Raw genomic sequence first — 17,018 nt, 5'->3', positions numbered from 1 at the left:
GTACCCCAAGTGTTGGCGGTGAATTGTGACTACTAGTTACCTTCCGTCTAGTCTTGCATTGCTAAATTAGGGACGACTAGTGCAGATAGCCTACGTATAACCTTGCGTGAAATTCAGAAACAAACAAATCATTTTACCTAATACATGATAGTGTGTGTGTGTGGGAGGGCATCCTAGAATGTATTTTCTCTCACAGCATCTCGTACATAAATCTAATTTCTGCACTCAGAATCTTTTGATTATCTATTACACATAATCTCTCTGACTCAATGATTGTATAGATATCAACAGCATATTGGTCAAAAAGATACCTTGCCCACAAAATAGTATTAAGCGCATTTTCCCTAAACATTAACCTGTATGTTCAGAAATAGTTCACAGTAATTTTTTTCTGGTTACCATAAATTACTTGCTAAAATGTAAAATCATAAATATAAACAACTGTATGCTCTATTAGTGTCATTTACTCTTTTTAATCTGTCATCTGTTTGCTCAACTGTAATAACTCTTTCCATATTCCTCTCCAACAATCAGTACTGTCAATTTTGTCTGTTTTAATTAGCATGAATAACAATTTTTAAATGAAAGTTCTTCTACACCTGATTTCAAGCTTTTGGTGTGAAACTTCTTGCGAGACTAATTTTTTTCAGTTCCTCGTATATTTCTTTCTCTTTATTTAACCTCTCTGAAGAGTTTTCTCATGAAAGGTGCAATCAGTCTATTATCAATTTTAATTTCCTTTGAAAGAATTCTGTAAAAACATTTGTGCAGTGTATTGGGAAGAGGTCGTACTGAACCAAAAGGATGATAGACTTGGCCTTGCATTTTGAAAGTGGCATGTCGCCTTGTTCCCAATTTTTTGTAGCTCCAACTCAAAGTCATTTGAAAACAGTTATGCTTCTAATTTTTGTTAAAAACTGTTGAAATGATTTATTACTTACTTGTAACAAAGATTTTATCGGTGAAAGTGGGACTTAAAGAGGAGGCAAGCAAATTTTACCACCAGAAAACACAAAGAATTTTCACCAGACCATTTATCTTCAACACAGATTTCACACTCTGTGATCATACCGCTAATATCAGATTGTTTGACACTCGTTCGATTGTATATCATGACAATGGGCTACTAAATGTAATTCTTATCTTTCTCTACCTTTCCCTTCAGTTCCTTACAAACTAAACACTAAGCATATATCATTATCTCCTAGCTCGTCAACGATAGGTTTATGTACTTTCAACACTCAAATCCATGGTTCAATTCCCCGTGGTAATTAAAGCTTATATAACCTAATGTTTGGCTTTGAAGTGAATCAAACCAAACTCTTAGCCTTCCAATGGGTCAATGGTAATTTTACAGATTTGTAACGCCATTATCCGGAGATCAATTCCTCGTGGCGCACAGAGCAAAAAAGTATATTGTATAGCTTTTCGGTAAACAAAAAAAAAATATTATTCTGTTGTTGCATTTCTTTGCTTTGTTAGACGAGATAAAATTCGTTACAACAATGAAAGGAAAAAGAGTTTTTAATGTGTGGCACTAAAGACTTTTCCAAGCATGTTCTAATGAACTAATAAATTTAATGCATTCTAAATAGAAATTAGGTTTGTTTATTTGATTTAGAGCAAAGTCATATTGAGCTTATCTTCTGTGTCCACAGCGTGGAATAGAACTCCGGTTTTCAACGTTGCAAGCTGGTAAATTAGGTGCTGTCCCACGAGAAGAAGCTTGCTTGATGGGAAATAGATACAAAAATGTAAGTACATCCTTGTAAAAAAAGAAATTTTAAAACACTATTTACTGCTTAATTGTAATTATTTTAGTATAATGTCGTCAGCTATACATCTTACTAATAAGTTCTCCAGCGGGCGAGCTTTATGATTATGAATATACAATGCCAGCATCCACGGTTAGATCCCCATGACATGTAGAACACAAATAGTGTATTGTATAGCTTTGCAATAAAACAAAGAAAACCTACTAATAAAATATGTTATTCTTAGCCAGGCTAACTCCGTAGTCACTCGGCTGTAAAATAATATTTTTTAATCAAAAAATTATTTCATAAATATACAAATACGCTCAAGTACTAATATGAACTTTATAAAGTTTCTTCTTATTATTATTATCATTTTGTAGTAAAAGAACAAATTAAATAAGAAATAAACGTCACACTATTAAAAAACGGACGGCATAACAGTGAAAGTGGTTAGAATACATTTTAAATTCGGGAATATATTGACAAATGCTGATTCTTGAACGTAATACTGGCTGTAGGTGGAACCTTAGCAAACATTTACCAGATGTAAAAGCGGATATATGAAAAATCAATAATTCTGTGACGGCTGTTCTTGGGAAAAGCGACACACTCTGTCTCGAGAAACCCATTTCAAAGAGCATTTCCACGTAAAATTTATCTTAGTATCTTGAATAAAGCTGCTATTTTTCTGATCTAATTGAAGAGAACTACTGACTGAATTCTATTTCACCCTTGTATGAAAGACGGGTCCTTCAGCGACAAATCTGTTGGCTTATAACATTTGAAACCAGGTTTCGTTACCGGCAGTGGGCAGATACAACCCATTTTTAACTTCTGCTCAACAATAAAAACAAAAATAAGTTTTGAAGTTTAATTTGAATTTCATTTTAAGTACTTTATTTATAATTGTTGGGTGGGAACTCAAATGTTGCAGATTTATTCCCTTATAATAAATACAAAAACGAGTGGTTGATAACACAAAACCTTGCTACAAAGGGTGTGAACTTTCTTATAAAGTTACGTCAGGTATATTGAAACGAGCTCTAATTTTTAGCAAAAGAAGTTTCAGTTGTTTCACAAATTACGGATGTTTTAGCATTCTACATATTAAGTTATGACATTATTCAGCTAAAGCTTTCAAAAATGGTTGTCCATTGTTTTAATAACCACGGTACTCAAACAATAATAATTTATTTTGCATTGTAAAAATAACATTTTAATTTAAAAATGTATGAGCCGAGTTATATTTTGCATAACAATAAGTATAGAATATCATTTACTTTACATTTCATAAGCCTGTATTTTCTTAATTAAAACATACTTTGGTTTTACCGTTGTATTTTAAGTCCTATATGGTAAGCCTTTCCTCTTCTTCGTCAATGTATTACACCTGAAATCTTCGTCTTAGCTCAAAAGAGTTATAAATTTTTCATCGATCACGAAAGGAAAAACAAATTCTCAATTAACGTTGACTTCAATTACTGGATGGTTATACGTTTTCAAACGTCTGTACCTTTTGTGATTACTACTTGTAGCGGAAATATTTTAATTACAGTCATTTTTCGTTGAGCAAAACCCTATACTCGAAGATGCTCAACGTATGCTAAATGGTAAACGCTATCAAACAGTTTTCATAGGAAATATTTGAACTGTAAAGGCTATACATCCCAGCATCAGAATAGAGTTGTTGAGTTCGAAATTTCATGTAATAAACATAAGGTTGCTTATGAGATTATTTGTTCATATTTTTGACTATTTTAGATCTTGTAATAAATGTTTTCGAACGGTTTAAAATAAAACTGATAAATTACATAAATGTTAACAATAACGTAATGATAACATTTCGAAAATATGAACTATTTATTGTATTATACGAAAAAGTTCAATTTTACTCCATTTGAACACCTACCACATTTCGTACTAAATTCTTATAAACTCATGAAAACATTAGACAAACTAGATTAAACTGATATTTACTAAAGGTCTTTTACTTCTAAAGATCAGCAGATAGCCCTATGTGGCTTTGCTCTAAGAAAACCCGAACTTCTAAAGTCATCGTCTTTTACTTAAATTGTAAATAAAGACGGTACTCTTTCCTTTGATTTTACGTTATAACGGACTTTTTTCACATTTACTTAATGCCACTAGTATTCCTTCTGAGATTAATTTTTGTATGCGTCATTTACTGTTCTACCTATTCTTATTTTATGTTGTTCTTAATATTTAGTATTCATTTATTCTCTTTAATTTTCTTTTCTGAATAAAACTATATTATATTCTCTGCTCTTTCTGTTTCCATTAAGTTTTGTGCTTATTTTTCGGTTCTGTTTTTGTTTCATCTTTCAACATTTATCTTATGAGGTTTTTGTTTTTGTACTTTATGCTTAATAGCTTATTCAGTAATTTTTCTAATACCCTGTCTAATAATAACGTAAAAACCAATAATTGAAGAGCATTCCTGCTTCACTGTACATAATTGCTACCTGCAATCAGCGATAATTACAAGTCACTAAAATATAGGATATGTCAACGAAGTTAAATATCTTTAATCTAACAAACATCAGTGGGTATTAGTTGTCATCTAAGTAAGGTTTTGGTTGATCTTTGTGTTTTCTTATTACTTTAAGAAAAAGGTTCTATTGTAAGATAATGAAACTAGATAAAAAGATTACTTTAAAATATCTTGACAAGCTTGGTGGTCAAAAGATAAACACCTCACAAACATTTTTGTCTAAAAAGATTCAATAAAAATATAAAAAGTTACAAAACATTAGTTAGGTATTTTTCTACAGAATTCTATAGCTTATCAAAATATCCTTTGCTCATTGACTTCATTTCTTTAGACATGTATAAAACTCTATCAAACAGCACTCTCATGTCGGATTAACTGTAAATAGAGGTCAGGATTCTAGTATATGTCTGAGAGATATAGGATTCAACTTATATGAGATTTTTCAATTTTTGAGTTTTTAATAATATTTTCTTTCTGGAAGTAATGTTGAATCTTTCACTCCACTTTATTCTCAAGCCTTTTACGTATTACATACAGATATTGTAAGCTTTGATATCACCCTATAATCCTTGCTTTAAAAGTTCTTGCAAATACTTATTTATATCGAAATATAATGTAACGTAAGAACACTTTAACACGAATTAAATTCAGATTTATATTTTCTTACACAATAGGTGGTAATTCTGAAAAATAAGTCATAGAATAAGGCGAAAACAAAATATAATAGAAGTTTTCAAATCTATACTACTTATAATTAAACAAGTATTATAACTTAAATTCTTAATTATAATGCGAACCGTGACGTCTGTTTGAAATTTTGTCTGTCGTCTGTTTGAAAAGCTAAGCCTACAAGGAAAGGACGACATTAACTATTGAAATAACGGTAGAACAGACTTGGATTATGTTGATGCGAAATTTTATTTCACAAGCAGAATATTATACACTAATATGTTACGAATTAAGCACACTATCATTCACACTTTAAAATTTAACGTAACTTAAATAACTAAAATATAGATTTACAATAGGTTATTGTTGAGTAGCTGTTAGCATCACTGAAATATCACTGTATAGGATGGGAGGTATAAGTAGCTCAGAGCTTCGATTCTTAGTGAAACAAACAATAAAACAGAATTAACCTTTATAAAGTCCATGAAATATATTAAATTGATATATTAACTTAAACTTTTTCTGTCACTGGGGACGGGTACTTTTGCTTGCATCCAATATTTTTTCTTCTTTTTCATAGTTGCAAGCTATAATTCACTAACAAAATAATTCTTGGGCTAAACCATATTTCTCGACATTCATCAAACTACTGAACATACTTGACAGGTAACAGCCGTTAGTCATTTATGAGACAAAACGTTTAGGATGAGAGATTTTAGGCTTACAATTATCTTTTTAAAACGTTGTCACAAGTACACTGATCTGTCTAATCTTACATTTATGATTAAAATTTATGTTCTGAGTAAATAATGCAGAAAACACTAATTTCAAACAACAACAACAAATTTTTGCTTCACATATATAATTAATGTATAACAGTAAGTTTGTTGTTTATACACATGTGTGTATTACGAGCAGAACAATACATGTCGTTCTATGAATACATATACCTGACACCAGACACGTTTTGCCCTCCAGTGGCACAGCGATACGTCTTTCGACTTATAACGCTAGCAACTGAGTATCGATACCCTTGGTAAACAGAGCACAGATAGCCCATTGTGTAGCTTTGTGCTTAATTACAAACAAACAAAAACACTTACGCTTTACAAGCTTGGTTTACAATAAGTTAAGCTCAAAGATTTTCCTAGAAACACATATGTGATTTTTGGACTTCTTTTATTTTAAATTTCGTTTGAATTCACTTCTCATGAAGTTTTTTTTTGCAGGATAGTCAATCTAATCTAAGTTCTCGATTTCGTGATAAGTACGTTTATCACACAATTTTTTTACTGTGGAATTTGTAAATAATATTAATATTTATTCCCCCAGCAACTTTCTCAGAGAAACAAATCTCTTTTCCCTCATCATATGTATTTTAGTCATTACTAATTCATTTTCAGGTATTAGTTTTGTAAATTGTTTCAAGTGCAAAAAAATGAACTTCCATCGTCGTTAAGGAATTGTTACATAAATATCGGATTCAAACACTCATATACTATCAAGTGTGCTAAAAAAAATAATATATACTTCCTACATTAGCGCACAATATATTAAGGAATAACCTTTCGTATTGATAAGTAAATTAATTTAATATATTAATACATTTCTTTCCATTGTTTAATTCTACTAATATATCAACCCTACCTTTTATAACATCACAAGCAGCATATGCTAAAAGATGCAAACATGTGTATTAAAACTTTCAAGAAACTACACTGCCTTCTAAAAGTGTTCACCCGTACCAATAACGTCACATTTAGATGAAATACAAATAATATACACAATTTTTAATGAACTTACTTTTATTTAAAACTCTAAGGATCAAACTTAACACTTATTGTCATACATGAAGAAGGTTGAATATCATTAAAATCCTGCAAAGAAAATCTATAAATTGAAATATTCTGATTGCATAAGTATTGATCATTCTAATTCAGTACTTGAGTCTTTTAAGTTAAGTTTCCACCAGCTTTGCACAACGATATCGTGATATTTTTTTCCATTCTTCCTGGCAAAATTGTTCTAATTCTGACAAGTCCGTTATACATTGTTGATGGACTGTAATCTTCAAGTCTTGCTCTAAATTTTCCATTGGATTCATGTCATGACTTTAACTAAGCCATTCCATGCCATTCACTTTCGATTGTTTTTTTTAATTGTTCTAGCATGGTTTTGGGCTAGTGCTTCAGGTAATTGTCCTACTGAAATGTTGTGTTTTCGATCCAGTTTTAAATTCTTGGCTAACTCCAGTAGGTTTTCTTTAATCTTCGCCTGTAGTTTTCACCATCCTTCTTGCCGTGAATCTTGGCAAGCTTCCCAGTCCTTGTTGATGAGAAACATTCTCATAACATGATGCTGCCGCCACCATACTTGACAGTTGAAATGGCGTTGGGCCAGACATAACGATTTAAATTTAGTCCAAAAAGCTCAGTTATTTCTCGTTTGAGAGCGAAACCTTCTGCCGCATATCTACAGTATCATTAACATATTTTTTCACAAACTCTATACGATATTTAAGATAATTCATTTTCAGTAATGGCTTTTTTCCCTTCACTCGACCGTACAGGCCAGCTTTGTGTAGAGACCGGAATATTGTCGATGTATGTACACCAATTCCCATCTCAGACATGAAACTTTTCAAATCTTTCAAAGTCGCTTTGGCTTCGCAGTGGCATTCCCAGCCATTTTCCTCTTTCTCCGGTCGCTTAGTTTGGTAAGGTGGTCTGAGCTTGGTAGTGACTGGTGATGTGAAGCCATACTTAAAGGGATAATGTTTTCTCCTTTTCTGTGCTTCCCTACTATTTTATCCCTGACCCTTTTTGGCAAACTCCTTGATCTTTACGTTTGGTTTGTTGTATCACTACGTGGGTTGTGATTTAAACAGATGCATTTCCTCTGACGTCAAAATAAATCACTTTGATTACACGCTGACAGATACTTGACACTAATTTTTTATGACATTTCAAACTAATATTTTGCACCTGAACCGATTTTCAGTCATTCATTCATTCATTCACCTCTCGATTCCATCAAGGAACATAGGGCCGCAATCGGTTGCGGATTCTTCAACAGGTATTTAAGTGAGTAGGTTGTTAGCCCACTGCACCGAGCCGTCCCTAATTTAGCAGTGTAAGACTAGAGGGAAGGCAGATAGTCATCACCAACCACCGCCAACTCTTGGGCTACTAATTTACCACCGAATAGTGGGATTGACCGAACATAATAACGCCCCCACGGCTGGGAGGGCGAGCATGTTTGGCGCGACGCGGGCACGAACCCGCGACCCTCGGATTACGAGTCGCACGCCTTACGCGCTAGGCCTGAACCGATTTAGCGTAGCCTTATTAACGAGGTTGAATACTTATGCAATTGAGAATATTAAAATTTTATTTATAAATATTGCATATGTCAGCGTCTTTCAGCTCTCTTATTTTGGAGTAGATTGTATATATCCTAAATATAAAGTCCTATTTGAAAGTTTCATGACTGCTACCTCAGAGTACAATATAATGTGGAAACTTTAAAGTGGGGTGCATGGGTGAATATTTTGGCAAGGCAATATATAAATTAGCCCAGCATAGCCAGGTGGTTAGAGCTCTCAATTCGTAATCTGATTTAGGCTATAGCCTGTTGTTTTTTATTACAATATTTCTATTATAGCTGTTGGTCTGAACAAATAATATAACATGACTTTTTTACAATCGTAAAAAAAAAATATTAAATAGTTTGGAGAATTCTTCGTGCTGAAAGCTGAAGATTTAACTGATAACAGTAATGCTTCACATCCTCTGAAAAATTGAGGTATATAATAATTAACTTATATCTGAGAAAAGTGTGTTAAAACACTAAATCTCATAAACATGTATGGTAGTCCTAAATGCAGTTCGTTAAACATTGCAGTTAAAAGAATACCTAAAATATCATTTGGATTATCTGACGATCTGTGTCCCCGCACTCAAAATAAATACACACCTCGCTATAATGTGTAACAGATTTACTATTACACATTTATTTTAATGTCTACGTTTGTTTCAGAATAGTTTTTATGCATGTGACGTATATTGTTGAATGTACATTGCGCAAATCCCGCCTGTTCTCTAAATTCGTAGAAAATTATCGAGATCAAGAATCAGCAGTATTTGTTTTACGAAAACACTAGTTTGTTTTCGAAGAGTGTTGAGCGTTCGAGAATTTCGCATAACTGATGTGTTAAACCGACGTGCTGAACGGCAATTATTATTTGTTTGTCAACTGTAATCAGTATACTATAAGCCTCGAAAGCTATAATTGTGATTAATGCTTGTTATTATGAAAACTACAGAATTTGACCACAAACGTTTATAAATTTCGAACATTACAAACCGTTCAACTTCAGTGAACTAACTGGAGGCGTTAATACTTCTTCGATTATATTAAATATTTTCACCGGTAAAAAAGTCAGCGACGTAAGTCCAACCAAGCGAGCTAGCTTATACGAGGTGTAAAAATATCAACTCAAAATTAATTTGCTCGTCGTGGACGTGGACCATCGAAAAATATTCAATTCTAGACCAACAATACAATTTATAATAACGGTTATCACAAATTTTGGCTTATATACTAAAATATATTTGTGTTAAGAAAGAAAATTATGAGTATCAATCTTGTTGGCAAACGTCATATTAAGTTCTCTAATGAAATTACAAAAAGCAAATGTTCGGTTATTAGTGTCTCATTTTATTTCACTAATTTGCTTAACTTTTATTTAATCTGACCAAATTCAAAGAAAGTAGGTCTAAATGGTTAGTTGTAAAATAAAAATAACCATTTCTCATAGAAAATGTCAAAAAGTATTTAAGTTAATAACATTTCAAAATAAAGTTTATAATTCAGTAATTGTTTTACCTGAATATTGTAATTATTGATACATCAGAAAATATTGTAATAGTTTTAAGTACCAACAAGTTAAGTTGTCGTGATTTAACCTTTTATTTGGTAAAGTTCGTTATCCTATTTTGTTTCCTTGCAAATTAATTTTGTTATAAATCATATTTTAATAACACACTAAACTGGTAATGTTTGGCCCTAGTTTAGTTGAGTCAGCACGTCTTGAAAGCTGATTTAAATACGTATGTGTTGTAGCCGCATGCATAAACATACACGTGCGTAGAAATATCATGCGCCTTGTTACTAATTTTACATCCATATTTTCCTTTCCATATTTTGTAGAACGAACCGCCCCTTGAATGCCCTCGATTTCAAGACATTACCGAATCGAAGACAGAATGTATTTCCCTATCTTTTCTACATTCTAGTAACGTAGCGGTAAGTCTGAGGGCCTATAACACTTATTAAAATTCAGGTTTTGATAAACCTTCGATTTCTGAGCACGGAAAAATATTGTGCAGTCTTTTTATTGTTTGTTTGTTTTTTTATATTTCGCGCAAAGCTTCCCAACGACTGTCTGCGCTAGCCGTCTCTAATTTAACAGTTTAAGACCCGCCTCCAACTCTTGGGCTACCCTTTAACCAACGATTAGTGGGATTGACTGTTACATATAACACCCCATGGCTAAAAGAGCGAGCATGTTTGATGTGTTTGTTTGTTTTTGAATTTCGCACAAAGCTACTCGAGAGCTCTCTGCACTAGCCGTCCCTAATTTAGCAGTATAAGACTAGAGGGAAGGCAGCTAGTCATCACCACCCACCGCCAGCTCTTGGGCTACTCTTTTACCAACGAATAGTAGGATTGACCGTCACATTATAACGCCCCCACGGCTGAAATAGCGAGCATGTTTGGCGTGACGGGGATGGGAACCCGCGACTCTCAAATTACGAGTCGCACGCCTTAACACGCTTGGCCATGCCGGGCTTTGTTTGATGTGACAGGGATTATTTTTTGCTTAACAACAAGCAAAAAATTATTATTTCTACAAATGACCGATTATTAACCATGTGTCACACAGATGCTATAAAGGATAGAACAAATAATCAGTGATGTCGAGAAGGACAGAACAAAATAGTGCTTAGTTAAAGAACTTTCCTGCGTAACTTAAACTAACTTTTAAAAATGAATTTCATTCATCGTAAAAAAATATTTTCGTACAATCTCATACAGTTCATAAAACATGTGCATGAAAATACATGTATTCTCGTTCACAGCTCTTGCTCTTTTGCGTTACCTGAACATTAATGATGAGAAAATTTCGTGCTCGAATAAGTTTTAGGTAAAAACCATTATTTAAGAAGGCGTGTTGTACTTCATAAACTATAAGGCAGGTAGGAAGTTAACGCCCTTTTTAATCTAAGAATCTAAATTATGTTTTTATTCGATAGAACAGTTCTTCACTTAGTACCTTTAAACTGAAATTTCTTGTTCAACCTTAAAATATGATTTGCTGTGATGTAGTGTCAAAATTATTTTGGAAGAACTATTAAAACACACAGATAAAATTCTATAAATTAAAAGAATATGGTGAATTTTAAACAAACATGAAATCCTGTGCTCTGATTATATAACACCCAGTATTACATGTTAATATTTATAAACCTATCTAGTAACGCAAATTCAACGAAAGCAAGGAATGTACTAGGAACAAATATAAATAGCGTATCTACTCTTTCTGTGCATGGTGAGGTGTTTATAAAAGTTAACAAATCATTCATATGATACATTTATTGGTTTTAAATATAGAAGGATCATTAGTTCATGTTATCTATATGCTACATCTTTACTAGGAGTTGTGACTGTTTGTGCACTCACAGCCATTTTTCTTTCATTGGTCCTTTCTGTTCTTGGTAAGCTTTTCTTGTTACTTTTCGACACGATCATACTATGACTGATGTGTAAAATGCAAAGGAAGAAATAATGTGTTTATGTAAATGTCTTAGAATAAAGCACACATTCAGAAGCATATTGATTCCTGCCTACCGAGCAATTGCCCGGTTAGCGGTGCATTTAATGCATTCTTTGAAATTGAACTTAAATTTTAATTGTGTAGGCAGTACGTATCCTGGAGTGGTTTTTTAATACCAATGCGCCTCTTTACACACTGTTTATAGGTGTTGTTACGAGTTGTTTGTATCAAAAAATATAAAATCCTTCAAATTATGAATGAGATTTGAAAACTAAAGTTTTAACAATTATTAATATAAAGATAAGTTGTTGTTTCCTTAGAAACATGCCAGTAGTAAAATGAAGATTTAAAGCACATAAGAATAGTATTTTTTACGGTTACTGAAACTGAACATCTAAATAACACTTTATTTTCTATTTTATTATGTTTTATCGAAAAACAATGAAAAATACCTCACTTAACATGTGTATATCTTGAAAGTATATATATAAGATGCAAAAAAACCAACAAATGAGTGATATAATTTCGAAATGAAACGTAATTGTATAATTCATGTTTAAGTAGTTAAAAATAGCAAATGTGTTTCTTTTTTTGCCTTAATTATGATTGGAAGTACATAGACTGTATGTATACTTCATGCTATAGAGAGAAAACTTAGCGAAATTCCATCAACAACCCTAGTATCAACTCCTGGTGGAGCTATGAAACCTGTGCATTTTAAAAGAAATTAACTTCCTCTTGACACACATCCCGAATCATTTTTAGCTGATTAAACCACATTCGGCGTCTTCCGCTGGTACAGCGGTAAGTCTACGGATTTACAACGCTAAGATCAGGGGTTCGACTCACCTCGATAAACTCATCAGATAGCCCAGTGTGGCTTTGCTATAAGAAAACACACACACCCCACATTTGACAGATCTAAATACAAAAGCTTAGGAGGATTCAGAGGAAAAACATACAAAAAAACTTCTTTCTGTTATAGTAGATCTGAACTTGCTGTTACCATTGTAGTTTTTTTGGTACAAGGCTACTAACACATTAAAATTAGTTAAAATTGACAAATAAAACAACGAAATTACATAGAATATTTTTAATATAAAAATTAAATTAAAAAGAGTTTAACAATCCATGACCTGTAAATGACTAACCACATTTCCAGTGTGGATTATATTACAATTTCTGATAACACTGCCTAGTCATCAAGGGACATTGCTAATTAAAATATACGTAATATGGGCTACCAGTGAATAGTAAAATGATCGCTTAAAACTAAAATGTGGACGACAATAGCTTAAATATCGCAGTACTCACACATTAATAGGTTATTCCTCTACAACAGTACAATCTTAAACGAAATTATAGCTAATTATAACAATTGTCTCTCTATAATCCAATCACTGATAATAAGAATAAAAAGAAAACCTATTAAGTTATTGCTCATCTCACATTTTCTGTCATCTGTCATGAAACTTCATCCTGAAAACAGACTTCGGTTTAAGATATGAGGTAAACATAAGCTTCACAATACTAGTAAATACCAGCTCATTCTTCTGAAGGCCAACGTTTCCAACAGGACAGAGAAAATTATGAGGGTTAACCTTGTAACTCCAGGACTTTAAATGATCTAAGTATGTCTGTATAAATGATATTTCATAGTTTTGGTATGGCTCATGGTAAGCGAAATTATATACAACATACAATTTTCGGTAAACACAAAAGCCTAAGACAAGATTATGTGAACAGGAAAGAATATGAATTGTAGGTTTGCTCCCTACTGCTAAGAAAGTTGCAAACATCGACTGCAAACTGTAGGTCCTTATGGCTCAGTGTTCAAATAATATACAGGAGAAAGAAAGCAAGTAAGCCATTATGAAAACCCGAAGTTTGTATTCATACATGTGGTCCAACATTTTCCGACTGAGGTATATACTTCAGATACATAGTCCAACTTATACCAAATAAATACACGATAAACCAATATCATGGAATATCTATCTGCTTCCCAAAAATTATGCACTTACAAGATGTTAAGAGGAAGTCGTAGTATTATAAAATATATGTAGAATGAACTTAATATCTGCCACCATAGGAGTCTGTGCATCTCCCAGATAGAGCATAAAATCATGATGCAATCCATGATTACAGATAAAATGTACAATAATGGGGAAACCTAAATCTATTTGTAGCTGTACTCACATAGCCTGTTTTGGGAGTTTAAACCTGTAATTCAATGTTCTTTATATTCCACAACTTGGAGAAAATTTTAAAATTACTTTCACAAAGCCTTTTTGCGACTTTTAGAGGAGGTTTTTATTAAAAGTGTCAATCTTAAAACTTAAAGATAGAACCTTGGAGTACTCCAAGTCCCTATGCACATGAGTTGGATAGAGTTTATCATATTGGTACTTAATATAGCTTATCTTTAAAAAAATTGCACAAAAAATTGGCAAACAGCCATCTAACCCATGAGATACCGAATCTCCATAAAATTTCTTAATATTAAACAATACAGCAACAAAATTATCCCTCTTGGGAAAGGCTTATCTGTTGAACATACCAAGGCGATTGAGGTGGTCCATTGATGATCTTTGACTGCAAAAACCCCACTGAGCGTTAGAGGAAATGTCATTCAACCTAAAAAGCTAAATATGAGTTGTATTGAACATCCTCTTCAAAACTTTACATGGCCAATCAAAGTAACATTAATATATATATTGCAATAAATTTTAGTGTCCTTCCTGAACGTTTCAAACGAATGAAAATAGATGGATTCAATAAATGAGTTTTCGTGCAAGACGTGATTGAAATGAGTCGGAAAATGACCTAGTGAAACAGAATAGAGATGGAAAGGCATCTTTTAATGAATATAATCTAGCCCAATGGATATACTGGAGACTGATGTAGAAACATTATGAAAGTACAACTCTTTCAACCCGTATTTTGAAGACCATGCATTCAGGGTAGTAGGTGGAGATATACTCTCCAAGACTATTAATCCCTGTACATAAGTCACGTTTTGGCCACTGGGCTACAAAATCAATAGGAAAAGAGATAAGTGCTTTTCACTAATCCTCCCAATCATGACCCAGTTGACCCTTGAATGTTTTATTCAAGGGATGATGAAAGTAAACCTGATTCAATAAGTTCTTTAGTGAGCTGAGTCTGGGCTCAACTCTTACAAAAATTCTATGAAGTTACTAAGAATAACATTTTTATGTAACTTATCTTAAAGTATTCTCCGGAGCAATATTGACTCCTGATATGTCAATAACTCATCATTGACAAGGCCAAGATGGAGACCTGTCAGTGTTTTGGGATAGTGAGCACAGCTACATAAACAATGTAATTTGTCAGGACATTCACAATTGGCAATAGAAAGTACATTGATGACTACGATAGAATTAAACTTAAGGTGAGAGAATGAGAGCCAAGCAAGTGATTCTGATGGCAATTACTGAAACTAATATCTCTAAGAACATTTATCAAAGCCGCATAAATCACTATGTACATCCCACTGTCAAAAAAAAAAGAAATACAAGGTGATGAAGTAGATATATAAATTTCAGTAACAGCCTGACTTCAAGTACGAAAATAGGTGATACCTTCTTAGTTCAGATGCGATAAAAACAACAAACAGAAAGCAGATGTTCCCATCTACAATACTACCTTCACATAGTGGACTGTGTCCATTCATGTAGAGTATGCATTGAAAGAAGATATTAACGGTAACACTGTTGGCTTTTAAGCAAAATAAACATGTCAGAAATATACTGATATTCTAACAATGCTACCATCTATTTACACATCACACATACATCCTTTTGTAATAATAAATACTTTACTACTGCAATGATATTGGCCCTTCTAAAAAATGTACTGCTAAAGAGGTAATCACTGTTTTGGTGTAATCTATATTCGTAAACACATCTTTACAATGTATGGGTGCCTAATACAGCTTGATTTTTGAGAAAATATAAGTGGAAGGCCTTTACACAACCTTTGTTTACAATCATTTTTTCCATTCTTTTTTTAATGTTCGTCATTTAAATGCTGTCTGCTAATAAAATAAGGCAGATCTCAATTATATGACCAAGAACCCAGTGAGTGACTGCAATAACAAAAGCAACAACTTTGCACATCAGTACCAAAATGACAGGTTCTGCTTGTTCGTTGGATTTTACTGGCAGGAATAGAAACAAAAGAGATGCTAATTTACGTTTCAATTTATCTATGAAGAACAACAAACTTTAAGATGGTTGATTGCCAGAATAGAGATCTACGTAATTAAAAAGAAACAGTGTGCGTTAGTCAGTTCTTGGGTGTAAGAATGCTAGCTCACATGAAACTCAACATTCATTTTGGTGCATTGATACCATAACGTTTATATGAGTGGAAAAGTAACCACGTTTAACGTGCATTGTTCTATACGAACTTAAATTTACAACATTTATAACATTAACTTCAAAAACAGATATTTCAATTACATAAATAAACATCCAAATAAACACATTAAGTTAACTCTTTACCTTTCTGTGACTTGTAAATGATGCACTATCGATACATCTAAACACAATTTCTAACAGGCACATAAGAATCAACCATTAAGCCTGAAGTGAAGTTCGAATACGCTTCGTAGAACGAGCTTATCCGTTATATAAATGTAAGGCGATTGGCCTTAATAGTCACAATTACAACTTAATTTATTTTCAACGGTTTACAGCAAACACATTGCGCAAAAGAAAATAATTACAGGTTTTGTATGATATACAAATACAATTTAGATACATGTACACACAAGAAATGTACAAAGACAAAACAAAATCATAAACACAGCGGATTTTTACACTTTTTGATATCACAATTTTCAAAAATTGCTATTTTATAACTCTCATATATTTCTAGCTATTTCAACGATAGACTTAAAATTGACACACACTTTTATGCAAAGAACGCTAAAGGAATACGTCAGAACACGCGTTGTAAATGTGGTCGCCAGAACAAAGCTGAACATTTTAATAAGTAAATAAAGCAGAGTAGTTATTCTACTCTTAACTACATCCATTACATAAATCATCAGGTGGTTAAATATAGCGTCCCACACATACATGTAACTTATGAAATCCCACTCCTTTCAGTGGTAAGGTTTAATAGTGCACCTGTGTCTTTTAAGAGGAAAATAGGCGGGATAACTACAGCCCTATTGACGATAATAGAAATTTTTGGGAACATATTATATTTG

At 32.8% G+C, this 17,018-nt stretch overlaps 1 long non-coding RNA gene across 1 annotated transcript in view; it reads right to left on the bottom strand.

Moving 5' to 3' along the window:
* Positions 1-1,552: 1,552 nt before the first annotated feature.
* The window catches only part of LOC143223079 (uncharacterized), a 39,896-nt gene continuing 24,430 nt past the window's right edge, over positions 1,553-17,018 (bottom strand). Inside the window, exon 3 of the long non-coding RNA XR_013012649.1 lies at positions 1,553-1,729. This is a non-coding gene — a long non-coding RNA (uncharacterized LOC143223079). The remainder of the gene's footprint in view (positions 1,730-17,018) is intronic.

This window comes from Tachypleus tridentatus, chromosome 8 (genome assembly GCF_004210375.1).
Source record: "Tachypleus tridentatus isolate NWPU-2018 chromosome 8, ASM421037v1, whole genome shotgun sequence".
Taxonomy (NCBI): Eukaryota; Metazoa; Arthropoda; class Merostomata; order Xiphosura; family Limulidae; genus Tachypleus; species Tachypleus tridentatus.
This window is presented reverse-complemented; position numbering and strand designations above follow the sequence as displayed.